Source organism: Terrapene carolina, unplaced genomic scaffold (assembly GCF_002925995.2).
Source record: "Terrapene carolina triunguis isolate 2854851 unplaced genomic scaffold, T_m_triunguis-2.0 Scaffold58, whole genome shotgun sequence".
Lineage (NCBI taxonomy): Eukaryota > Metazoa > Chordata > Testudines > Emydidae > Terrapene > Terrapene triunguis.
The window spans coordinates 81,683,579-81,709,351 of record NW_020664409.1 but is presented as its reverse complement, the minus strand read 5'-3'; the positions used below and the strand labels follow the sequence as shown (position 1 = coordinate 81,709,351).

General features: G+C 41.5%; 1 protein-coding gene across 2 annotated transcripts in view; it reads right to left on the bottom strand.

Moving 5' to 3' along the window:
• ZFPM2 (zinc finger protein, FOG family member 2) overlaps positions 1 to 25,773 on the bottom strand; it is a 446,961-nt gene that overhangs the window by 182,246 nt on the left and 238,942 nt on the right. The window contains exons 1-2 of one of the 2 annotated variants that reach the window (XM_026663844.1): positions 10,875 to 11,096; positions 4,047 to 4,205 (exon numbers count right to left, since the gene is read on the bottom strand). The exons of the other annotated variant lie outside the window; for it this stretch is intronic. The gene's annotated coding sequence lies outside the window, so the exon portion shown is untranslated. Of the gene's footprint in view, positions 1 to 4,046; positions 4,206 to 10,874; positions 11,097 to 25,773 lie in introns of those variants that run through there. 2 annotated transcript variants of the gene reach the window in all.

Sequence of the window (25,773 nt, the reverse complement as noted above, 5' to 3'; positions counted from 1 at the left end):
AGGTAATAAAATTTTAAAGTTTTTACTACATTAACCTTGGATCCTCTGGAGAATAGTCAGTAAAATATGAGAGAGGCTTTAATACCTGGAAGCACAGCTGCATTATGGTAAGGTCAATTTAGGAGCATTACTGAGATTCTAGGCCATAATGACTCCATATGGAGCTGGATAGTAACGAAGGTAATAAACTTTCGCAGTGTGATTTCTTTGCTCAGTGCAGCAAAGCATAATTTGGCAGTTACTGATCTTTTCCTCAATGAAGTACTTTTTTTTCTTTTGTTTGTGTTTTTAAAGAGCTACTGCATTCTCACTCTGTCTTCTTCCTCTGAGAAGGTTTCCAAATGCAAAGAAAAGGTCAACCAAACTCAGAATGAAAAAATCCTTAAGTTTTACGTGTGTAATGTAGGAAAGGCAAATTCTTCAGTCCTCAACCCCTACACAAAGATATTTCCGTTTGTCTTAGAAACTAGTATTAAAGGGAAATTGGTCTTAGTTTCCATAGTAATAAGAAGACACTAAATGCATTTGAGGAGAGAGACATAAGAAATTGGGGACAGCTGCGGACAGCAGATTTGGGATACTGGTATCATGTATGTAACAAATCTTTATTAATAAGTACATGAAATCCCATATTTTTCATTTATAACTGCTGCATAATTTCCTGTTAACACTTCATGTAAATTCCAGATAAGGTAATAATTTTTTTTCAGAATTCTATTTCTGTTTCATTATATGTTCTATACTCTGCCCCACAGGTCAGTTGCATGATTGAAGTTTTATGCCTCATTAAAATTCCACTAGCTAAAACATGGAGACAGAATTTTGGTAATTCCTTTCTCCACAACTATAATTAACCATTCCACTGGATTCTTGTATGACTGCAATCCAGGTTTAAAAATTACAGTATGGTGAGATGGTCAAGAGGTCTAAATGTCCTAAACATAAGGCTCTTATCTTTCTTTGCTCCAGTCGCTGAAAAATCCTGCACCAACACCTCCCAGTACAGTATTTCTAGCTAGCAGCTGCTATGAGAAACCTAAATAACAAAAATATGCAAACTTGCACACTAATTCCCTTTGGAGATAGATCTTGGCTGCAGCCCTGTCATAAATCAGAGAATTTCGATATGAAATGAGGCAAGCAGCTCTAATCATTTCTGCATTTCAAATTGGATCACTGGCTCAATCACTGGGCTTTTTTAAACTGCTTGCCTAAGAGCAAATGTGAGGCGGGAGATAATTCTGAAGAAATCTCTTCTTTTGTGGCCGTAGAACTCTTTTAACTGTTTCAAGACTGAAGGCCACATTTCAGTGATAACAACATATATCTGCTCTGAGAGATATGGATCCTTAAAGACATCTTTCCTTCTCTTTCAACTCATAGAATTCCATCAATATCTGCATATATTATATATATTAATATATGTATGTGTGCATATGGGTGTTTGTGTGCATAAAAGAGAGAGGGAGAGAAAAGAAGAGCGAAACATCTGACATGTAGCCTTCATATGTTTCTCCTTAGAATTTTCTCTTCTTACTTTACTCAGTGTGGATTTCAATTGCTGCACGTACTGTATAGTTAACTTTTTTTTAACAGTTTGGAAATGTATATAGGGATAAAAATAAAACTGTAGAAAAAATGCAAAAGGAGTGAATTTAAGTAAGGGCTTGTTAGTTTCAGGAATACACTCAGCCTTTCCTTCCCCAGTGCTTTCTTGGGATAAAAATCAAACAAATAAAATCAAGGTAAACAAATATCTTCAATAGGCAAATGTGACGTCCGAAGATCTCCTCCTTTACGCATCACAGCTTGAAATTCCCCTTCATTATGCCACTGATTTTCTATTTTCACATCTTATCTAAAACTCTGTAAACTATACATCAAAGAAAAAATTAGCCTGAAAGTCAATTACTGTGTAAACAGCATCCTCTTGACCCTCTATTTTTTGCTATGAGTATCCCTTCTTTTTTTCACCCCAATGATGCTATAGGCTTGTTGTAGTTTCAGTGTCCTCATCACAGTGCTTTGAAATTGAATTTAACTCTATTATCAGCAGGCTTTTGTAATCTCATGTAAGCCTAATAGTGATCAGATGGAATTTTATAGCTAAGCTCCCTGCATTTTGAGGACTAATTTAAAATGTTTATCAAATTTTTGTTTTAGACAGTTAAAAAAATTCTCCTTATCAGTTTCTTTTTGTCTCTTATTTTCACCTTCTATTGCCTGATACTGTTATTTCCCTTCTGGGAACTTGTATTTTTCTCTGGGATACATAATTTGCTGTTTCCTTGTTTTTTATTTCAAAATTCAGCAACCTATTTATTTAACACTGATATAGATGTTAGATTATTTAATATAGCAAGTAACTCTATTACCGCTTTTCACCTACAGCTTTACAACTTACATTGCCATTTAGCATCATCCAAAAACTGTGAAGTGCCATCAGGGCTTATGCCATCAAGTAAACCCAAGTCCTATCATAGTATACAAAAAACATGTACTTTATCAGCTGTCAGGGCTATACTGCCAATACTTTCTTGTGTGGTCTCAATTCACTCACCCATGCCTCTGTCCTAGAGGGTTCTGAAAGCATATAAGGGAAATCTGAAGGCATCTCCCTGTAGGACTGTCATGGGATGGTGAGGAGAACATGTCTCCAACATTTGCACACTGGCTTCTAATAGCCACACATACCCAAAATATGTGGAGTGGAATTCAAAGGGAGTGAGGCTTTTTCAGTGTCAGACAGAGGTGGTGTGATTCCTTATAGACTCATCTTCCCTACCTCTAATAATTTTTTGGCTATTTTAATAGGTTTTGAGTACATATTAAACTTTAATTATGTGAGTATTTGACTTCAGTGAGACTACACACGTGCTTAATATTCAGCACATGCTTAAAGGCTTTGCTGGATCAGCGGTATGCATAAAAAGCAGTATAACTACTAAAGCAGTATATATAAAACCAGGTTTCTTTAGACCATAAAATGGAGCAACATTTTGCTTTCACTAATTCTATACCAAACACTACATTCTGTGTTAATACATCAAGCCTCATGGTGTCTTGTCCAGGAAGTTCAAGGATTTAAATCTCAGGTATGCAGAATTTGCATTGTTCTCAAACTGAGGCCATTTTGCAGTGAATGCAGGAGCAAGTGGCCTGCCTCGACAGCTTACAAGGGTGGAAGTCTCATCAAACTAATCTGGAGATCATCTCTGTTTCTTTCTTTCTACATCTCAGGACATGAAGTCAAAATACTTGAGGTTCAGTAGGAAGTTAAATCCAGAAACTGAAGCTTTTTTTTTTTTTTAGGAATACAGGGGTTGTTGTTATCTCTTTAACTCATCTACCCACCTCTAATAAATAGTTATAATAATTTTACATGATCCTACTAATCCCTCCTATTTCTAATATGCTGGAAAGGGCCCACACTTCTAATATTAGCATATGCAACAAAAAAAGCAGGTGTCTCTCAAATCTGTGATTACTGTTCTCCAAAGTGTGGTATGCATTATGAATAAAGTGATTAAACAGCTGTCAGTAAAAGTTTAGTTGCACTAACATTACTTTCTTAATGTATGCTACCATTTTTGCCCCATATCTGTATTAGTATAAAAAATCCTGATGATAGTATTACATTTTCTTCTCAAAATTGTTGCATAAATAGTTTGTGCTTACTGTAAAGCTTTTTTTAACTTATATTGCTCATACTGCATGTCTCTGCCTTGCTTATGTGCAAAATCAATATCCACTGAAAATGCATGTATTCGTTATATACCACATTTAAACACCTGGACATGACAGGAATCACAGCTGTAGAACACTCTTAAGCGCAATTAATTTGTATCATTCTGCTAAAAACATCTGTTTGAAAACATCTGTTTCTAATAACCACTGACTGCAGCACAGAGTTAAACCATTGTACACCAGGTATAGTACACCGTCTGCTTATACGTGTCTTACTCCGGGGATGAATAACATTTTTTAATACTCACCAGTCTAAAAGTACCTGCAGCTTCTATTTTGCTTGTCAGAATTGGGTTTACCTGAATCACAGCAGAGTAGAGTAGTTCTCTTGAGCCTGGATGCAGCAGAATAGTATTTCAGCAGCTTCAATTCAATGTGGTATTACTAAAATCCTGATATCCATAGCATAATGAAGCACTTCAGACATCAGAATGCTAGAAAGTTTCAGTTTGATGTTACTGGCATACAGGAGATACAACAGAAAAAGATGAGTGGTGTGGCGCAGAAACATTGAGTAGAGGGCGTTAAGGTTAACATGTCAGGTCAGAGAGGAGAATGGGGAGCAACATCACAAGAGAGACCAGTATGCAATGAGAGGGAGGAGGGGGAATACACAGAAGAAAAATGAAATAAGCAATGGATGTGGAAGAGTAGTTGAAAATATAACAACTAAGTCATATTAGTAGCACATGAAGATACTTTACTGACCAGTGGGGAGAAGAAGGCAAAGAGCCCCAAAAGAACATACAAAAGAATCAGGAAAGATATGGATAGGAGAGGGATATGGAGAATCAGTGAAGAACTACAGATGTTAAGAGAGAAGGAAAAGCAGATATTAACAGAATGCAGGAGAGATGACTAGCTAAAGAAGGGGCAAGGAGAACCTGACTTTTATCTATAGATCATCCAGTTTATGTTCTCAAACATGCCAGTTCCAAGCAAGAAATGCTGAATGAGAAGAGTATCATAGGTATCTCTGAAACACTATACATACCCATGATTTTGGTTAGGAAGCCAAAATCTTTGTAACATTTATTATTTGTAAAATGGCTAGGAAGGGGATTTGCTTTAGGTCTGGGAACTGGAGCCAGATTCTAAGGCTTTCTGTGCCATGTTAGATATGTGGGGTCCATGTGTAACGCCAACAGACCCTGGTCATCAGCGGGCGGGATCAAACAAGGGACCTCTGGAGCTTAGTGCATGAGCCTCTACCGCATGAGTTAAAAGCCAGCTGGCTGTTAGCTAAGGCTGTAGAGCAGACTCATTAATTGCTAAGTGGTCTTGGTGTCACTACATAGGCCAGACCACCACACCTAGGAGGTGTGTGGGTTACACATGCAGATTTTCATACCTCATGCAGCACATTTGAAAGAGCCAAGGGTAGTTTTGGCAGTTGGAGGAGATTGTCATTGAGGAGATGTGTGGAGGAGAGCTGGATGTTTGGCACCAAGGTAAAGGGGGAGTTTCAGCAGATGTGAGTTTGGCCTGAGAAGCTACATAACTCTCCACACCAGAAAGTTCATTTTTTAAGATGGGGAAGTCACAACAAGGAAAAGGGGTCATATGAGGATACTAGGAGGGGCTGTGAACAGAGAAGGACTTTACCCCTGCCATATGTCCTTGCTGGGACTAGTCTTTAGGCAATTTTTAAAGGAGAGAAACAATTCAGACTTGATTCAGCCAAATTCAAGTCTTCTTGTCTAAAACTTCCACTTCCATTTTTTGAAAGCAACAGAAACTCCCAGCAATAACTGAGGTATGGTTGTCATATCACTGGTCAATGGTAACTGATTTTTCAGACACTTTTAAAAAAAGTGAGAAGCACAGTTTCTACACTCAAGCATTTCAACGTGGAGCTTAATGTGTTTACTGATACATGTGCCTGTGTAATGATATATATGGCATTATCAATATTACATATGTGCCTAGATGTTATCATGAAGGGATTTAACAAGAATTTGCCTCTGCTCAAACACTAAAGTGAATAAAATGAAAAATGAACAGAAAACCAGATCATTGGAAAAGTATTGCACTAAAAGCATGGTTAAATTCACTACTTGCCACTTTATAAGGTTACTACCCTATTCCTCCCAATTGAATTACATGAATTACTTTTAAAAAAAATCTGCCATTTCCCCAGTGAAATTAAAAAAGGAATTAATGAAAAATAAAGTTATTACACCTCTTCTACTTCTGGGCACAAACCATCATTACAGCTCCTGTTTTCTGTACATTGGGCTACAATTTTCATGTTTTCTCTCTGAGTAAGAATGAAAATGAGAATTTTCTGGTAAAGTAACATTATTTCAATTCTATGCTGAGTTATGGGAGAGCTGGGGGAGGAATAACATTTTCCTATTTAAAACAATTCTTTTTTTTTTTAAGAGAAGTACTGAAACAACAGCTGAAGATTGAAAGCTGAATCTTGGCATGGGAAATAGTCCTCAGTGAATTGACATGGGAAATAGTCCTCAGTAACAGTATGGAACTCTGCTCCATGCAGATGGGTGCAAGGCAATCCTGTGGAATGTAAGAGCTCTGCAGAGGCAGAATGTCACTCCAGCAAAGCTTCTATGCCCCACAGTACTTGAGATGCTTAAATTTATTTAATAAAATCCTAGAAAATTAAATGCATAAAACTACATTAGTTTCACAATTAAACATTACCTCCCTTCAAACTGTAGAATTTAAGATTATTACAGTAACATTAATTTGGTCATGTTGCACATTATGCAGTACTCTTCTTTTTGGTTTTCTTGTTACATGAATAGTTTAACCTATCACTATATGTATTTCTAAATATAAAAATAAAATAAACAGGAATGTGTCTGAATGAATGTCATTGTAAGAGCCTTAACTTTTACATATCTTCAGTGTTTTTAATTTTAACTGTGTGTATTTAATGTTGAATTAATTTGGTCTCTTTCTATGACTATACAGTTAAAGAACACTCCCTCCCACTTCTGTACTTTGCTTCAGAAAACATTCATTCTTGACTTAAAAGTTTCCAGTAATGGAGAATACACCAGAAACCTAGGTAAGTTGTTCCAATGATTACTTATTCTGACTGTTAAAAATTTACACCTTGTTTTCAGTCTGAATTTGTCTAGCTTCAACTTACAGCCATTGGATCATGTTATACCTTTGCTAAATTGAACAGCTCTCTATTATCAAAATATCATATAGGTACTTATAGACTGTAATCAAGTCACCCCTTCATAACCTTCTCTTTGTTAAGCTAAACAGACATAGGATATGGAGCAGACACTCACTATAGAAGGACTTTAACTATAAGAGATGTTTTCTAATCCTTTAATCATTCTCTCCCAATTATCAACATCCTTCTTGAATTCTGGACACCAGAACTGGACACAGTTAAGAAGGAGCTGTGAAGAATTTACAACTTGGAAGAGCCCACTAGTCTTTCCAATCTCCATCTCTACCTGCTTCAGGACCAACTCCCACCCCCACATCTTTGGGCTCTTCATTAAAAGTAGGATTTGGAGCCCAGCCACGTCTGCATTGAGCTCTAACAAGGCACCTGCCCCACTCTGAACTGTTGAGGACTCTGATGAGCATGGTTCTGATTTATCCATATTTTTCTCGTGTGTTGAGATGTGTTCCTGAATCTAGAACACTCCAGACCTCTTTGCTAGACTGAGCATTAAACATTTGAGGAGAGAGAATTCCACACTAGGGTCCAGCACAGGCCTGGCTGGCCTTCAAATTAAATATTTAAACTAAGTCACTGTCGGGGAGGAGATGGCTGATGTCACAAATCCCACATCCACCAAGGATCTTTCAAATTGCCCACAGGCCACCAGATGACCATCCCCACTCAAGGTGTTTACTCAAGGACTATCTTAAATAGCATCCTGCTTCCTAGCACACAGTTAGGTTAATCTGTGACAACAGGACATTCACATGTCAACAAGACAAATGCCTAATGGAGGATCCTACTGCAAAGGAATAAAGTGCACCATTCAAACTGCCAATAAAAAAGAAATTTAGAAAAGATTGAAAGTTTGATTCCAGCATCTTCATTTCCATTGAGATTGAAATACAATCAAACAATAACTTTCAGTATTCCTATGGTATCCTTCACCAAGCCTAAAATCTCTTCTACTAAACAGAGTCAATTAAAATAAAGAACTTTCATGGATTCTGTTCAGAGGTAATGTCTCTCTCTCTCTTAATGTGCTGTTTTGAATGGTGAGAAAGAGAGGACTACTGCATGATAAAGAACATCTTTTTCCATTCAACTTTCCATCTCTGCTTCATTTTATATAGCAATCTTTTCTCTTTACAATTCAGTGCAATTTAAGTATGCTTGTGTAAACATGGATTATACCACATCAGAAACTAAGTTAGCTACCTCAAGAGAATTTGTATCTCTGCTGTGTGTAAGTAAGCAGATTAATTCCTAGATCAGGCACTACCTAATGCATTTTCAATTCAATTTCTTCTTTTCTTTGCTTTTCTTTCTGCTCACCAGATCAGGGAAGTGGAATTATTTTATTAATTTAACCAATATTTTGCATGTTTTTCTCTGTTATGTTTATTCCCCTCCCCACAATTTGTTGATTCTTAGCATGAGAGACTAAGTATGAGCAAGAATGTGTAAGCCCTCCACACCTTAAAGACAAATAAATGGAATAATGGCAAAGGGGAGCTACAAACTTTTCCTCACACTGCACTACCAGTGGTCTGAATTCTATCACATTTCAAACACTGATCTATAGTGGCACATCCTGCCTGGGGTAAGCTCAGTTATTGTATGAAATTTAGGAGGAGATTATTTATTCATTATCATTTATGTTGGTTTTATGTAAAATCTCAGAAGGAGTGCATCAGCCAGTTTGTTTTTATTACAGCAGTGCCTGCTAGCACCGTTTAAGGTAAGGGTCTGTTACACATCATAAAAACACAGAATTTTCTGTGCAAGATCAAACCACTGGCCCATCAAGTTGGCATCTTGCCTCTGGTAGTACCTGATGCTTCAGAAGAAGACACAAAAATCCCATAATGCACCTAGCATACTGTGCAATATTACACATTGGGGAGGGAGGCAATTCGTGATGCTCTTATATGAGATTTGATTACATCTGTATAATTACAAATATAATAATTACTATTAGTCATAAAATTATCTAGCTCCTTTTAAAATTCCCCGGTAGTATTAGTCCTTTGACTAGCCTTGACAGTGAGTACAGTATATTGAATAGATTAGCTGATTACATGTTGTGTAAAGTTATTTCCCTTAATTTTACTTGTCATTAGCTTTCATTTAAAATTTCCACTATAAGCTGTTACTTCTATCCATTAACAATGTCTCTTTGAGACTTTGCAGTGGGCTGAAGCTTGAAAAGTAGACAAGTGACAGGCTCAGGGAGAGAGGGTTCTTAAACCCTGTATGATGGGATGTCCAAATCCCACACTGGTGAAGCAAGGGTTAAGGAGTTGCTCTGGACACAGGAGACCACGCCCTGTCGCTCCTGCTGGGCATGTTCCCAGTGGAGGCAGAGTTCAAAAGGGAGTAGCTCAGCTCAGTCTAGGTGGACAGAGCAGGAGAACAGTTGGATGTTGCAGTCTCCTGCAGAGAAGCTGCTGATGCTCCAAGCACCCAGGACCAGGCCTTATGGTCAAGCCACAGCAGGCCCTTCAATCATGGGGGCCAGAGATGATGAGCCACTGCAGATAGAGGGAAACCCTCCAGAGCATGAACTGAGAGAACTCCAACGGGGACCCCAAGACAGACCACTGGCACTGACAGAAGAACCGAAGCTGATGTAGGAAGAGGCTTACAGGGAGCAGGCATGGGGCACCCGCCTCCTAGGCCTCATGTTTTTGTTTCTTTGGGCCCTGGGTTGGAACCTGATGGAGCAGGGAGAGCCCAGATTCCCCTACCCCCGGCCACTGACTCTCACCATTGGGCGATACAGCTGCAGACTCCAGCTGCTAGGCAAAGTGGCTACTGACTCCAGCTGCTAGGCAACACAGCCATTGACTAGTGTTGTTAGGCAAAGTAGCCACTGACTCTTGCCACTGGGCAACACATTCCAAAGTATCGCCAATAAGTGATACTGCCAGTATTGGACTCAAAGCCCCCTTTGACACTCTGGAAGAGTCTATGTTTGATAGCCCACCTTAGGCAAAGGCAGCAGGAACCAGCTGGGCTGGCACTTGAAGAAGAGCTCGTACTAGGAATTTCACAACTCAGTTCAAAGGAGAGCTGGGAAATAAGAACAACCAGTATCACATGAAGAGCCTGCATTTTTAAAGTAAGCAGCAGGAGAGGATACAAGGTGCCTCGTGAAGAATCTGGGCTCTAAATCTTGGCCTTCCACAGACCATGATAGCTGGAATGAAGACTAGCCTGATCCAAAAAGAGAAAGGTGAGGTGGTCGAGAGCTAGGAAGATGGGAGGGAAAGTGAAATGACAGGATACCATGGGAGGGAGGGAGACATAATTGGAGGCAAAAAGAAAGAGCAGGCACGGGCAGTCAGATAAATTAGGAACCACACGTGACTTTGGGGACCCAGAAGAGGGAGACAGAAGAATTGGAGGAAGTAAAAAAGGAAGTAGACATGGCAGCAGGGAGCATGTCAGAGGACAGGAAGGAACTGTGGTGGTAGAAAGAGGAAATTATGAATTTATGGGAAAGGTAGAGAATAGTGGAAAGGGAAAATTGAGGGAACCAGGGAAGGGTGGGAAAGTGTGGCAGAAGTAAGCATAGGGGAGGACAGAAAGATGGCAGGAACATGAGGAAAAGGGAAGGTGGAAAAGAAGAGGGGATCCAAACAGAGAGTGAAAGCAATTAGAATGAAGGAGAGCAAAGTGATGAGAAAATTATAAAGAAAAAAAATAAAAATATTAACAAAGTTTTATCTCATCCACTTTGCTCTTCAGAATTCAAGAATGAGCAAACTGCCAAAAATGAGGATTTCCATGCAGACATGCACCAGTAGAAGCTGACACACACCTTGATTAAATAATCCACATGTCAATGCATAAATTGTGTTACAGGTAGAAATCAGTGGTTGGGCCAGAACTAGAATCCCAAGGCATCTGAAGAGCATGCTTTTCAGCCGAGTTAAAGACAGCTGAGAGTCCTGCACCCTCTTACCTCAGTTTCTTTGCACTCTCCCCCACCTAAGACAGAACTCATCCACAGTAACGTCCATACAGCTGTAGCTAGAATCTGTTATACACACCATGTCTTGAGGTTTGATTTCTATATTTTTTAAAAGAAGCTGTGAAAAAATACATTTTCTAAATGAAGGAAATCTTTGGATGGACAAAAACACCCCAACACACCGTGATCTCAAAATCTCCATTGATGCGCAAAGGTTCCTTAGACTCCCAAAGACAGAATTATGGAGCTACAAATAATGTCAACTTCCCAATTACTATGCCAATCAATTTGTTATTATACATTGTGTTTGCATTTGATTGACTGTTTCATATGAAGCTCTGGCTGCTAGATCGCCATCAAGGATCTCTAATTTTTCAAAGACATACTCCAGACTATGTTCACTAGTGAGGTATTGAATGGTATCACCCCTCTGCCTGATAAAGCATGCTACTACTTGGTAATTTGGAATTTTTCTTAAATACCTTAATTTTTTTACGTTAATCCATCAATTATGAATTGACAGGTTTCATCCTAGTCTAGTAGAACAGTAGACGTCTCAGATAGTCAAGTTTTGTTTCATTTTACTATCATCTGTTCTGCAAGACTATCTATTTAGAAGGGCACTGCAAAGTACAACCTACCAACATTTTCTTTACAGGGTAAAATTATTAACTGCAAATAACATTCATTAAGAATTTAGCTTTTTGTTCATGAATTGCTTGTAAATAATTTACAAATCTTCTCTCTATTCATGATTATTTGATGAACAGTTTCTAAGAACAAATTTCAGCCAACAGGTGGTTAGTAAACTCTTAACTCTGAGTGTCTGTTATTCATTAATCATAGAAAGGAAGGAGTCTAAGAGCTAGGAGGTTGGTATTGATAAGTGGGTTTGTGTGTAAATCCTTCATAATGGGGTTATGTCTCTTTAGTCATTCTCTTTCATTTTAACTTTAGACATGAACATCCCTTTTTGAAGGGCAAAGGTGACAGGTAAAATAAATAATTTCCCAAATGTCTTATTGGAAATCGTTATCAAACATGCATAGTCTACTAAGGACTCTTGCGTCAGCCAGAGTCACCACAGCCGATGGTGTTGCTTTCGACATCGTATAGTGAAGTTCTCTTGCTCATTCCTGTGAGTCCATGAATCTCTGGGGTGACCACATGGGCTACTCCAGGTAGGGCCTGGGTATGCACCCCTTTGCACATCAATGGAGAGTTTGAGATTGCGGTGTGTTGGGGCTCGGTAGGGTGGGGATCCAGGTGCCAGTGGCTTGTTGGGCTGGTCCAGGTGCAGGGAGAGTGGGGCTTGTTGGCGGGGGTGCAGTGGGGGGTGAGGCTCAGCAGGAGGATCTGGGTATTAGGAGGTCTGGATGAACAGGGGTTTGGCGAATGGGGGAGTAGCTCCCTGTACAGTGACTCCTCCCCCTGCAGCTGAGGAGAGATGGGTGCAGGAAGCACAGGGCGGGTGGGGAGTTTGCAGAGCTTCCTATAGCTGGAGGAGAAATCTGGGGGTGGGTCTGACCTGTCCCCATATGCCATGCAAGGGAATAGGAAATCCCATCAACTCCAGCCCAGCCGGGACTAGCAGCTGAGCGTGGCGCAGGGTAGGAGCCACCAGCCAATCTTCCCCAGTCCCGCTCTTGCCCCACAGTGATTTCCCTCTCTGATGGCTGCCCTGGGCACCCAAAACATACTGCTGGAGAGGGTCGCATGACCGCTGTTGTGGCTTCTTGTTGCTTCTCTTTCAGAAAGTCATTTTTCTGTAGGGGACATAAATTCTGTGCATGCGCAGTGTTGCAGAATTCCCCCAGGAGTAATGTGTATTTTGTACAAATACCACAGTTACATGTACAAAGTAGTAGCTTGAGCTTTGTATGATCTCACAAAGGAAGACTGCAACAGAAGAGTGATCAGAGCTCATGTCTCCTGACTTTCCATCCTGTGTCTTGCCCACAAGTCCATCCTTTATCCCCTATGTAAAAGCTAATTTATAATAGCCACTTGATTATTCTTTTTGACAGAGACGTGTTAAATGGATATGTGCAAAATGGTACATAACTGCATCCCTAATATTCACTGCATTGGTATCAAATTCGCCTATCATTTGTTTTGCTGTTTCACCATCTTCCTTCCATGCTCCAATAGGAAGTCCTTTTTCCTCCTTAGAAATATTTTAATCATCCTCTTCCTATGTTTGGTAGTCTGTGACACCTCCAGTCCCCCTTTTTAGTACTTCCCTCATCCTGACTTTAAAGAAAATCTTGAGAATTCGCAACAATTTAAAAAAAATAGTTTTATACAGCTGGAAGGAGAAAGAGCTTAGTCTTTTGGAAATTCAGTCCTGTGTTGTGTCACAGTCATTTCAAAGATGAACAATTTCCTCATGTTGCTTTCAGTAATAGTCTAGAAATGTTTTTCTTTCTTTCCTTTAATTTGTAATAATCAGGAGAAAAAAGGAAAAAGGAAATCTGTATGTGTGTTATTAAACATTTAAGTCAATTTTTTAAAGTACACTAAAAACCTTCCCTTTTTATGGACCAAATATGCCCAAATATAAACAAGCATACATCCCAGGCCAGAATTTGTCCATACAAATCTATTTTGGCAAGCTATTTTTTCTGAATATTATAGTGTATTCTTTTGCAAATCTTTATTATACCAAAAGAATAAGTAGTGGCATGTAATTCAATTGGGAGGAATAGGGTAGTAACCTTATAAAGTGGCAAGTAGTGAATTTAACCATACTTTTAGTGCAATACCTTTCCAATGATCTGGTTTTCTGTTCATTTTTCATTTTATTCACTTTAGTGTTTGAGCAGAGGCAAATTCTTGTTAAATCCCTTCATGATAACATCTAGGCACATATGTAATATTGATAATGCCATATATATCATTACACAGGCACATGTATCAGTAAACACATTAAGCTCCACGTTGAAATTCTTGAGTGTAGAAACTGTGCTTCTCAGGAAAGTGTACTGCCAAGTGTATAAGCTCGGAGTGGGAGACAACCCTGCACATTATCACAATTATCCCACCTAAGTCATGGCTTTTCTTTATTCTCCTTTGTAACAGTATAATAAGTTTAGTGAATTGAGTGTGAAGTAAGCAAATTATATTAACAGGAATCCATGTCAATAAATCCACAAGGAGAAATAAGGAACGAGATGAAAAAGCACTCGGTGTTGGTTAGAACTCAGTTGGCTGATAGACAGATAGATAGACAGACAGATAGATAATTAATCCAAATAAGGAGCTCTCGGAGCACTGACCTTATTTTTCTTCTAAACAGCTTTATTTCACTTTGTACTTCCTAAATGCTCATCTAGTCTTATACAGTTCAGTATCAGCAGAGCTATTTCTAGCCCAATCTCTGTCTAAACAAATCCCCTGAAGAATTTATTTCAACTGTTGTAATGCCTGCTCTTACACCAGACCAATAATGTGTCCAAGGGAGGAGCTCCCTGTACAAATCCACAAAGCCACTACCTTTCCGTCCCCCACATCTCTCTATAAAACTCATGTCTAACCCAATGACTGTGCACCACTTGGCAATGGTCAGGCAGCTGGTGTGCTGTGTCTGCTGCTTATTACATTAATCTTAATAATCTCATAGTTACCTTTTGTGTTCCATGCCCACTCGTTTTTTTGGGGTGTTCACTTGTTGCCTCTGAGTAGATACTTATAAATTGAAAGCTATTTGGGGCAGGGCCTATCTTTTCATTATGTGTGTACAGTAGCTAGCTCAATACCCTAGTCACTGACCGGGCTCTCTACATGCTACTGCAATACACATTTTAAATATTAAAAATAGTAAATTTCTTCCTTATCCACTGATGCTTAGCAATGTTGTACAGTTTACAGAAAGTCCTTGCTTTTGCTTTTCACCAGCAAATGCTGCAAAGAACACACTTTCATGACAAGATGAAGCTGTACAATCTCCTCCAACAAATGATGTCACTCTGACCCTCACACTAACTTTGCTATTAAGCAAAAACAGGCACATTTTCAAATATTGATTCCAACTAATGTCTGATCCTAACAGGCATGATCTTATCAAGGCCCCACTATAACAGAAGGAGTGTCAGAGTTAAACAGAATAGGTTTAGATAAGATCACAATCTTCTTCACAATGATGTGATGGTATCACAGAGTGAGTACAGTATTCAAAGCAATTATCATTAATAGAGATTGGCAATGGGGAAAGCAGTCACAGCAGAGATCTAAACAAATTTGTGTATGATGAAATAAAACAAGTTTTATCTGAATTGTTGCTTTAGAGAATGTTATGTGCTTAGGAGAGATTTTGCAGATTATTTTTCAAACTTTAAAATGATGGATATTCGATGACAAGCAAAACAGTGAGTAGTGACATTGCTGCTTTAGCTTGTTTAATACGTTCCAGGGCTTCTTTGCAGAAAATTACCCCTCTGGCGTTGATGTAGGCACATTTGTTTGTCTTTCTCCTGATTGCTCTCAGTCCAGTTATTATTTTATTCACTGATTCCACTGGGACTGGGAGTGAACCCTGACCCAGAGATCCACATGTGGAAGAGTGGGGGCATAGCTGCCTCTCTGAAACTGTCTCCCGTTCTCACACAGGGGGTGTAAGCAGAAAATGGACATGCGGGGGGAGGTGTGAGAAGCCACGTGTAGTGCTGTCTCTCTCTAGTGTCTGATGGTCAGAGAGATATAGATATCATCTCTCCTACCAGGCCCATGGCGGTTTCCTGGCTGGATTATATCTTCTGTGAAGCCCCCTCCAAGGTGGGGATACCCTTTAAAATGTAAAAAGCGACAAAGAGTCCTGTGGCACCTTATAGACTAACAGAAGTAGTGGAGCATAAGCTTTCATGGGTGAATACCCACTTTGTCAGACGCCTGTGGTGGAAATTTCCAGAGGCAGGTATAAATATGCAGGCAAGAATCAGTCTAGAGATAACGAGGTTATACCTATACCTATCCTATCTCATAGAACTGGAATGGACCCCGAAAGGTCATCGAGTCCAGCCCCCTGCCTTCAGTTAGTTCAATCAGGGAGGATGAGGCCCTCTTCTAGCAGTTGTGGTGTGAACACCAAGGGAGGAGAAACTGCTTTTGTAGTTGGCTAGCCATTCAGTCTTTGTTTAATCCTGAGCTGATGGTGTCAAATTTGCAAATGAACTGAAGTTCAGCAGTTTCTCTTTGGAGTCTGGTCCTGAAGTTTTTTTGCTGCAGGATGGCTACCTTTAAATCTGCTATTGTGTGTCCAGGAAGGTTGAAGGGTTCTCCTACAGGTTTTTCTATATATTGCCATTCCTAATATCTGACTAGTGTCCATTTATCCTTTTACATAGGGATTGTCCAGTTTGGCCGATGTACATAGCAGAGGGGCATTTTCCTTCCCTTAAATTCCCCCCTGCAGGTGTTTCCACAGGATGTGGCAAATCAGTCCACAATAATGAAATGCAGATCATGTCTAGCTACTGGAAAAAATGAAATGCACTTTCTCCCTGCAGTTAATATCCTCATGAACTAGGCTGTATCATAAGAAAATGGAAATCTTGATTTAAGATTTTAAAAAATACAATGTTGGTTATGACCATATTTTTAAAAGGGGTATAATGTGTAAGTATAACAGTTTCACACACCTTTCTAAATTTTAATTTAAGTATTTCAAAGGATTTTTAAAATCTTTTTAGTTTACAACCAAGTGCTCACAAAACGAAACCTTATTCTTATACATGAGTAATCCTATTAATTTTAGGATTTGCTGAATTAGGCTAGTATATCTGAATTCAGGTTGCCCTGGTGCAAAAATTACATATTGTAATAATGCACAGTCATAAAGTGCAATCCTAAAAAAGTCTCTATAAACTCCTTTAGCTCATTAATAATAAAAAAGCAGAAAGGACAACATTTGGAAGAAAAGCGAGGTATATATTAGGAGTAATGTTATGCCTATAATGATGATAATACTGAGATCGTATATAGCATTTTTCATCTTTAAAGCACTTTAAAACATTAGTTAATTTAAATTAATTAATTTTTTATTGTTGTGGTTTCATTGCTACAATAAATTAATAAAGGAGATTACTTGCACTGATTACCCAAAGCATCACTCTTAAACAAAAAACCCACACACAATTTTTCTACTTATCTTCATGTATTTGTCTTCTCAAATGTGTGATTAATTCCAAAGCACTGAAATCTTTTTGATAATCGCCGAAGATGAATGTATCACTACAATCAGCAGTACATGAAGCACTGAATGCTATCAGCTGTTAACACACTAAAGTAAAGCAGAACCATCTACATACTTGGTATCTTGTCTAAAAATAATATACTCATTGACCTTAACTCTATCAAACTGGACCCATCATCAAGGTCAAATACAGTAACAGATATATATCTATATATAGATGTTTACACATTGTGTACTCTAAAAGCTCAATCCTGTGAAATGCTAAGTGGCTTCAAATCTCACTGCTTCGCACCGGAATTGAAGATGCTCAGCCTCCCATGGAAGTGTTCTGCACCATGTAGGATTGAGCCCCTGGGTGCACATCGTTAGCCACTTACAATCTGTAACCAATGAGTATGCCTTTTATTACATTTTCTCTTTCAGGAATACATAGGGAAATAGACAAAAAGAGACTAACATCCTGTGACAATAAATGAAAAAAGCATAATCAACTCTTCCCTGACACATATATCTACTCTGGGACAGAGTGTGTACTTTGAACACTGCCCTGACTTCAGGGTGGTGTGTATCCTGACTGCCCCAGGAAGAATTCAAAGAGAATAAAATGATAATGCAGTGAATTCCTGTTGTGTTCAGACCAGCTTAACTGTCCAGACTGAATGGCGGTAGGAGCAGGATAATGGCCCAGCCTTCTTCCTCACCACTTTGGGGACACTTTACCAGGTGGAAGCAGACCATGCAAGTGTCCCTGGTCCTTTGTCCTGGCTCATGCAAAGATCAGGGATAAATAGTTCTCTATGGCTAATGAAAGAGAGTAGGAGAGAAGGACAATGTAAAATCTGTTGTTAGTTCATAGCTGAAGAGACACTTTAAGATATACCTTACTTCTGTTACTCAGGCTGGAGAAGCACAGTTAGGTGATCTTTAGACTCCAGTCACGCATTTTTGGAATGACTGAAGGAAATGCTTATTGAGGCTGGGAAAGAAGGAATTCTAAGCATCGGCAAGATTCATCAATGCATGTGGAGTTATTTATTACATTCATGTATTTGTTATTGCTCCTTCATGCATTAAAGAGATTTATTAGAACAGAAAACATTACCACAGCATGAGCATGGAGGTTGTCTGTGATGCCAACAGCCTACTCACAAATGTTCCAGCATCCAACATGCGCCCATGATGTGTTCCTTTATTCAGCCCTGCTAATCAGCACATTGGTACCTGATAGTGGATGATTGACTAAAGAAATCAAGATTGAACTTATTCCCTGAGGCGTGCTGTACCACCAGATCAAAGAGCACACATCTGGCATCCTGAAAATGCAATCCCACTGCTCTTACCTCTGAAATTCTCTGTCACAGAAACCAGGGACAATGATGCTTATAAATCAGGACAACATTTCTCAAAAGAGGTACAAAAGACTCAGAAAGAAAGTTCTAAGTGGAACTGAATAAAAATGCCTTTAAAAAGAAACCTCAATTAAACTCTGACTGTTTTCTGCATTTAATTCTGTTTTTAATAAGCATCAATGTGAGAACAAAAAATCAGCATTTGGAAGGCAAGGTTTCCCAGGCAATTAGGAAGGGGGATTCCCCAAATAACAGATACTTGCAGGAAAATGAAAGAAGTGAGGAAAAAAAAACAGGAGAAGACTAATGCATAGAAAATGGAAGAAAAGATGACCCAGAAGGAGGAAAGAATATAGAGACAAAAGAAGATGACTAAGAAATAAGGTGGGGCTTGGAAGTAGAGAAGATTTTCTTTAAAAAAAAATAGCAGGCTTTTCAGACACAGGTTAGAAAATAATGAAATTGACTGGAAGAAAAACAGTAAATAGCTTGCAGAGGAGTTAATACTATTTTCTGCTTTATTGCTCCCTGTTGTTTATGCTAATATGTCCCATTTCTAACTTGGAAAGTGAGAAGTATGTCTTGGCAGCAGAGAGGGAAGAGGAAGGAATGGATTCCCTTTTCTTTCTCCCTCCCTCCCCCACATATTGCATGTACACCCTCTCTCTTAATGCCACTGAACTCCTCTCCCATGTCTTCATACATGGCAGATGTTAGAGTTTTTCACTTTAAGAATCTGGTCACCCTTGTAACAGTTGACCAGCTGTCACAGAAGCAAAGGTGTGTTCAGAGACAAAGAGCATTCTGGGTCATGCTTTTGATTAAGAATACATTTATAAGGAAATAATTAATTAGAATTTACAAAAAAAGGATAGGGTTTTAATTCTGGAAACTCAATCAGATATGTTATAATATATTACAGATATATATAGGACAGTAAATTGACAGTGGGTACCATTGACCACAAACCTGAGGTACTTCCTGTGGGTCTGAGTGATTGCGATGTGGAAGTACGCGTCCTTCAAGATAAGGGCGGCATACCAATCTGCTGGATCTAGTGAGGGGATGATGCAGGCCAAGGAGACCATGCTGAACCTGAGTTTCTTCATGAACTTGTTGAGCTCTCGCAGGTCCAGGATAGGCCTGAGGCCATCTTTGGCTTTTGGTATTAGGAAATACTGGGAATAGAAACCCTCGCCCCTGTGCTCCAGGGGAACCTTCTCCACTGTCCCTAGTGATAGGAGTAACTGCACCTCCTGGATGAGTAGATGCTCGTGAGAAGGGTCCCTGAAGAGGGATGAGGAAGGGGGGTGAAAGGGCAGGAGGGCACAAGATTGGGTAGAGTATCCTCTCTCTACCATGTGGAGCACCCAGCGGTCTGAGGTGATACGGGACCATGCACGGTAGAAAGGGGATAGTCAGGAGGAAAAGGTAAGGCGGGGTAGATCCAGTCTCTGATCTGGTGCACTGTCCTCGACCGCACCTTCAAAAGGCTGGTTTAAGGCCAGAGGGCGGCTTGGGCTGGCCAGAGCCCTGGCCTGAGGATGGGTATTGCCTTCTCCTGCCACTCCTGTTCCTCCTCCATGAACCGTCCTGTCGGTTCTGCTGATGGAATCTCGGAGGAGGCTGCGGTCAGAAGTGTCTCCGCTGTGTGGCTGGAGTGTGCAGACCCAATGACTTAAGTCTTTCAGGCTGTGTAGCCTCTTGTCTGTCTTTTCAGAGAAAAGAGTCTCACCCTCAAATGGTCCTGAATGGTCTGCCGGACCTCATAAGGGAGCCCTGAGACTTGGAGCCAGGCTACCCCAGTCGCCATGACCCTAATGGCGGCATCTGCAGCATCCAATGCGGCCTGGAGGGAAACCCGGGAGACTAGCTTCCCCTCCTCTACCAAGGCCAAGAACTCGGTTCAGGAGTCCGAAGGAAGGAGGTCCGTAAATTTGGCCATCGTCGCACAGGTGTTATACGAGTACCTGCTGACAATGGCCTGTTGGTTCGAGATACGGAGCTGCAGACCCCCTGTACAATAGACCTTTCTCCCAACAAGGTCTAGATGCTTGGCCTCCCTGTTTTTTGGGGAGGGCCCTTGGAAGCCCTGTCTCTCAGGCTGGTTAGCAGCGTCCACAACAAGAGAGTCAGGGGGTGGGTGGGAGTATAAATGTTCGAATCCTCTGGAGGGCACAAAATAACACCTCTCATTGCGCTTGGCAGTGGGCAGCAAGGAAGCTAGGGTCCGCCACAGGGTCTTGGTGGTGTCCACAATTGTTTTAATAAGTAGAAGGGCAATACGGGAAGGTCCTGAGGGTGCAAGGATGTCCATCATGGGATCAGCCTCCTCGACTACCTCCTCGGCCTTAATGCCCCGAGCCTGAGCGGCCCTGCGCAACAACTGCTGCAGCACCCTGTTGTCCTCAAGCGCAGGAGCTACGTCTGTACCCGCCAATGCTTCATCTGGTGACAAAGAGGAGGAAGCGTTTATAATGAGCGGATGCTCCCTGCCATCCGCCCCCAGGGGGTCCTGAGATTCTCGGGGCAACGTTGGTGCCAGTGGTGCAGCCAACGGTGCCGGAGCTGCAGACGCCGGACCAAGTGATGGCGCCGCCATCAGTACGACGGAAGGGACCGTCGAAGGAACCAGTGCCAATCTGCTCGCAGGTGCCAAGGAAGGCGGAGGGCCCGATGTCGACATCAGCACCGGTGCCTAGGTCATAGTCGACGTCGACAACGGTGCCGACATGGGAGACTGGTGCGAGGACACTGCCAAGGGCGGTGCCGAGGTCAGAGCCAAGCACGGTGCCGGAGTCGACGATGGTGCCGCTGTCAGAGGCATTGGTGTGTGGACAGGCACCGAGGGCAGATGTGTCGCCGATAGCGGGACAAAGGTGGCTGAAGCCACAGAAGACATCGTGGAGCGGTGACCTTGGACTCCTCCCTGTCCTTGGTGAAAAGCCATGGGGGTCCAGAAGGGCCACTGAGGCGGGTTCTGCCACTGTAGAGGCCAGGCCTGGGGCTCCCTCCTGTCTCTCCCGGACCTCGATCTGCAGCTCCTGCTTCTCTTGGAGCGATAGGAGTCAGACTCTGACTCCAAGGTATTTGAGACTGAAGACCACGGAGGAGCTGAGCCTCGGTGCCTTGAGCGTCAAGAGCTCGGGGGGCAGGTAGGCTCTTTGTCCGAGTGAGCCGGCGTCAAGGGACTTGGCGAGGGGGAGCACCTCAACAGCATAGACGGCTTCCCTCTTGATTGCACCTGGGGTGGGTCCGCCAGCGCTGAAGGTTCTTCCCTCCTTGGGGGTGAGAATGGCGGCATAAGGTGCAGGAGGTCCCAAGCAGATTGGTAAGCCTCCGGCATCTAAGGGAGCTGTAGCTGCTGTGTAGGGACCGGCGACTGAGGGGGGGCTGGACTCAACTGCCTCACTTGGGCAGGAGTCAACACGGCCCCAGCAGGGGATCCAGAACTGTGGCCTGCCTGGGGTCTCACATCTCTGGGTTTAGCCGTAGGAGAGCGGCTGTCCAGCTTCTTTTTCTTCTGAGGCACCGGGCCTCGTGAGGTGCTGTGTCGGTGCCGAGCGTCTCGGAACGAGTCCTTTCTTGGCGCCGAGCTTGACCACAGTAGTAGGGCGCTCCGCGTCGAAGACGAAATGTTAGGGGCCAGGTCCCCTGAGCCCGGGTCAGAGTGGGGGCGTAGGGATGCCTCCATGAGGAATACCTTAAGCCGCTGTTGCCTTTCTTTAAGAGTTCTAGGGTGGAACTTGCGGCAGATCTTACAGCAATCCTTTTGGTGGCCCTCCTCTAAGCACTGTAAACACGCGCAGGCCACACAGTTTTTAAACCCCAGGGACTGCGGCATACCACGGCTCCGGGGAGGTGAGATGGGGGGGACCCTCAACAACTCTATGCTAAGAACTTTAATACTAAGACTAAGGTAACTATATAAAATGAGTAGCGAACGCGCTGGCTAAGCAAGAGCTAAGGGAAGTTCCAGCCAACCATCACTGGCCATAAGAAGGAACTGAAGGGGGTGGCAGGTAGGCTGCGCTCTATATTGAGCGACATGAAGGCGCGACTCCAGGGGGTGCCCACGCAGACCCGACAGATGCTGCTAGGGGAAAAATTTTCCGTGCACACACCTGACTGGAATGGACATGAACAAGCACTCGAAGAAGAATAACCTGTTACAAAGAATGTTATAAATTAGATCACATTTTATTAGAATAAAAATGATCTACATTAAATATATGATGATGTCTCTGATATTATAAAGATGATTCTAAATACAACTACAGTAACTCCTCACTTAAAGTCGTCCTGGTTAACGTTGTTTCGTTGTTACGTTGCTGATCAATTAGAGAACATACTCGTTAAAAGCCTGCTTTGTCCACCACTTGCAGAAAGAGCTGCCCGTTGCAGCCGGCTGGTGGGGGCTTGGAACCAGGGTGGACCGGCAGCCCCCCTATCAGTTCCCCCCTCCCCTAAGTTCCCTGTGCGGTAGCCACCCAGCAGGCTATCAATTGCCAGCAGTTCAGCTGTCCCTCCCCCCACTGCCATGTGCTGCTCTTGCCCTCTGCCTTGGAGCTGCTCCCAGGAGCCTCCTGCTTGCTGTGCGGGGGTGGGGTGGGAAGAGGGGTGCTAATGTCAGGGTGTCCCCCTCTTCCCTGCCCCTCCCCCCCCCGCTTACTCCATCTCCATAGAGCAGGGTGGAGACATGACAGGGCTCAGGACGGCGGGAGCTTGCTAGCAGCAGTTGCTGTCTCAACTTGCTGATCAACTTAAAAAGGCAATGTACTTAGAGTGGGGTCAGCGTACTTAAAGGGGCAATGCGCATCTCTCTCTCACACACAGGGTGTGTGTCTCTGTCTCTGTCTGCCATGCTGTTTCCCCTAACTCCATTTGTGCTGCCTTGTAGAGTGTGAGGCTACATTAACAAAAATGTGTTAAACCTTGAGGGCTCAGCCGAGTGCTGGTTCATCATTCAGCACTAAGGCATTCCCTGGGAAATATTTCACCCTCTGACTCCACCACCTCAACCAAGCTTCACAATCATCATTGCTGTGTACAGTATTAAATTGTTTGTTTAAAACTTATACTGTGTGTGTAAGTATATATATAGTCTTCTGTCTGGTGAAAACAATTTCCCTGGAACCTAACCTCCGCTATTTACATTAATTCTTATGGAGAAATTGGATTTGCTTAACATCATTTCGCTTAAAGTCGCATTTTTCAGGAACAAAACTACTACAACGTTAAGCAAGGAGTTACTGTACTAGCATTTAGAAGGTAATCTGGCTAATTCCCTCACTTTTTTGAGTGAGGCTACGTTATTTCTTATGTTGTATTATAGAACAAATCATATTGTTTATATATAAAATATACCATTGTAATACTCTAACACATTTCTGAATAATTTGATATGTAACTGGTTGTTATAACATCACCTAATAAATATTTTGAAATAACTAACACTGCTGTGGTCTGTGGAACATGTAATAACATATATTAAGAAAAAAAATCTAGTAAGAGTTTATTGATTATTACTAAGGTATTTAAGACGGTATCTTAATACAAAACATTATCAACTCTGACGGGGATATATACATATTTTACAATGAGTGAGAGCACAATGAACTGGCACCAGAACACATACCAAATCTTTGTTCCTGGTTAAAGTGAGTTTTACAAGAACCAAAGCAATAGCATAGTGACAAAAACAATCATCACCTGGTGCACCAGCTATGAAGCTCTCTCGTCTCAGCATTTGCAATGCAGTAGGTGAATTAGGGTTCTGCTGGAAGAGGGCAACCAAGATAGCAGGCTACCTTGCCTCTTGTGTTTTGTACAGCAGAGACAGGATAGCTGAAGTTGATTTTCTTTTCAACTCACCTGGACTCTGAGGCATCTTCACAGGGTTGGATTGATAGACATGTTCACTATGTTTGATAAATGAGGCACAGGATATTGGTACCAAGTAGCACCACTACAGTTGAAGGGGACAAACTGTGCTGTTAGCCACACCCTGCCTGCCCTTTGAAGTCAATATAGTGGCTTGAATATGACTGAAAGCAAAAATTAGCAAAAATGTTTGTATTTCCAACAAAACTTTGATTTTTAGGAGTTGGGATATGGGAATAATTCAATATTAAAGCATATTTGTCTAAAATTTACCATACTCACTATATCTTACTTAGTACGAGTGTCAAGCTATATATAGGCAGATTCTGAAATACCTAAGCCATTTGTTTCCATCATTTTTAAAACACTGCAGGTTATCTCACTTAACTAGTACTCAGAAAACTAGGTATTTGGAACCTAAAGCATGGGTGAATTCCTAGCCCCATTTAAGTCAATGAGAGTTTTGTCATTGACTTCACTGGGGCCATAATTTACCTCTCTCAACTGCATGACTGCCAAACTCCTATTGAAAAGAATGAAACTAACCCTTTCAAACTACATCACTCATGCAATGATAAGTGCCACCATCAAAACTGACACCTTGATTTTCATTCTCAGCAATGAGGTCAAGTATCAGTGGTAATAGAGACTGAATCTTCTTTTCACCCTAAGGCCCTATCTACTCTAGGCTTTATTCTAGCACAATATTGTGTAGATCTGCTGGTAGAGACAACATGGTGGATAAATTACCAGAGGCTACTGGAGCTCTGTGTACAAAAGCACAGCCATCAGTGCACCTCCACTGGCAATAAATATGGGGCGGGGGATTTTGTTGTGTAGGCACAATCTTAGATGTGATTTTTCTAGATCAGGCCTAGAGCATGCAGAAGTGGAGAAATCTACAGTGCTCCCTGAGATTTACCTCTTTTATGCATAAAGGGACAGCTTCAGTTTCCAAGGTTTTCAATTCAGTACCTTCCATGAGCACCAAAGTCATGGTTTAACAATATAAGGCAGAAATAGCATGTGTGTGACTGTGTTTTGGATAATCTTATAGTCTATTATAACAGATAGAAAATTAATTATTATAGAAGGTACCAGTCAACACAGGTCTAGGCCAAGTTGCAATTCATAGAATATCAGGGTGGAAGGGACCTCAGGAGGTCATCTAGTCCAATCCCTTGCTCAAAGCAGGACCAATCCCCAGACAGATTTTTGCCCCAGATCCCTAAATGGCCCCCTCAAGGATTAAACTCATAATGCTGGGTTTAGCAGGCCAATGCTCAAACCACTGATCTATCCCTCCCCCTCACAGTCTATGACACTGTTTTCACACACTTAAAACTTTCTGAAACATTCACCTATATGGCTGGAATTTTCCATGCAGAGTCACTGTGTAAAGATGAAACTATTCAAAAAGTATGAGCAAAATTATTTCAGTCATTTTGAGTTGTGAGAAAATATTTAG